Below are 2,105 nucleotides of genomic sequence, written 5' to 3' on the forward strand. Positions count from 1 at the left end.
TTGGGCCTGCTTCCTCAGGGCTTCCGCCTGCTTGCCCTTTAAAAAGGAGAGAAAGCTGGAAAGATCGGCACGGACAGCTCGGTGAAGCAGACGGGCCGCGTGGCGCAGGCAGGAGGACGGGTCAGACGGGCATGGTTGAACGCGCTTGGAGGGAGGAGGAAAGGCGCCAGCGTGGCCATCAGCGGCGAGGAGGGCGACCTGCGTGAGGGAGGTGTATATTGCATAGGCCCCGGGCGAGACCTGAAACTTTTTGAGGACAGGCGTGGATTGAGGAGGGGAGGAGGAGGAGGAGGAAGGACGTGGAGGATAGTGGATTCCCAAGCAACTGTGCAAGTCGTCGATGATAGAGAGGAGAGAGGGCGGACTCTCCTTCCCGGTCGGGACAATCTTCTGCAACTCCGTGCCGACGGCGTCCTCCACTCCCTCCGCTGCTCCAGAGTCTTCGTTTTCCGAATTTTCTCCCTGGTCGAAGTCAGCGCCATCTGTCTCGTTTGATGTGCTGCCTTTACGGGAATTTTTGCCAATCAAGGCTAAGTCGGAGGTTATGCGAAGAATCGTCGCCTCAAAAGCAGCAGGCGCTTTGTTTTCTGGTGGAGTATCAGCATCCCGTATAGTTTTGACGCCAGCTATCCTCGCGCCCTTAATTGCGGACTTTGCTGTAGAAGCAATGTCTGTTGTATTGCAGGGAGCTGAGCCCGTACCCTCCATAATAGCGTTGAGGTATTCGCTATTACTTCAATGCTGCCCAACGCCTGTGAGGAAAAAAAGCTCCAGGCGGCCTCCCCGCGACCGGTTGTATTCTTCTCTTTTCCTCCCGTCCCGCGACAACACACCGGGCGTGATTTCGACTGTAACGATGAAGGTGCTCGTAGGTTATCTGACGTGACGTATCGGGCACATATATCTAGGCATTGATGACGGGAGGGTCTTTCTCGTAACGGTTCATGGAGAACGATGGGGGTGGGGAGGTTGGCTCGAGCTTCAACGGGGGATAAAATAATATAAAAAGTAAATGTCTTGATACAGACTGAAGTACTTTCATAAAATTGATGATTTAGCAAGGCTCTAAGTGGTGGACTCATGCCAATGCGTCACAAATTCGCGCTATATATGATGAGAGGCTTGAGGCAAAAAACAAGCTCACTGATGACCTGGCAAGGAAACCTGGCTCGAAAGAATTCTTGCAGAGAAATAACCAGACTTGGTATTTTTAATCCAAAACGCACCTCCCATTTATATATGTTCGGCTTTGTTTCTATTCGCATTGTTTGCCTCATGCCCTCACCCTCAGTCGCGAGTAATCTTTTCCTACATATCTGCCACAAGTTCGTCATCGGCACTGTTTCTCATTATCTAGTCGCTTCTGGTGTCACATTGTATCTGATTCCCACACCACCCAGATCAAAGGTATCCAGGACCACATCATGCTCGTTGGTAAGGTAACATCCCCATCAAGTCCGCGCTAGCACATTCCTGTACAGATAGGGTTAAAATTCGATTTGTTATGCCCAGAGTATGGAAGACGTCCTTCTCCCGTGTAATGAATGTACGCGTATGCAATGAGAGGACAAGCGGGCACGCCCGATCTGTCCACGGTAGTGCATGTGTTGGTAAATCAATCCAAAAGGACCGGACAAAGACCCGCTTCGTCTCCTCCGAGACATTTGCAGGGTCCAATAGGGCTCACGCGAGGTCCAAAGCCCGCATATCCCCGTTTCCACATACCCAATTCATCCATCACACTACCCTTTCTCCCTCAAAGGCCTGAATCGCGCCTTTTTACCTTGCTTAGCTGCACCAAGTAAATGACTCCCAGGACCATCAAGAGCGCCTGCAGCAGGCGCTTGGCGTTCGACACTGTGACGATGGTGGTCTTGAATTCGATGCCGGCCACCGCGTCCGTGAGGAACCGGAAGGCCTGTGTGTGTCACGAACAAGGGCGAGGGAGGGGCGCAGGGAGAGGGAGAACACGTGGGCACGACGAGGACGAGGATGGGGGCCACGGCATTGTCCCTCCCTCCCTCCTTCCCTCCCTCCCTCCCTCCCTCTTTCCCTTCCTACCTTGTGCTTGGCAGGCGTGTACGGCGCATACCTCACTGAGACTG

The sequence above is a fragment of the Nannochloropsis gaditana genome, assembly GCF_000240725.1.
Source record: "Nannochloropsis gaditana CCMP526 unplaced genomic scaffold scaffold215, whole genome shotgun sequence".
Classification (NCBI taxonomy): Eukaryota; class Eustigmatophyceae; order Eustigmatales; family Monodopsidaceae; genus Microchloropsis; species Microchloropsis gaditana.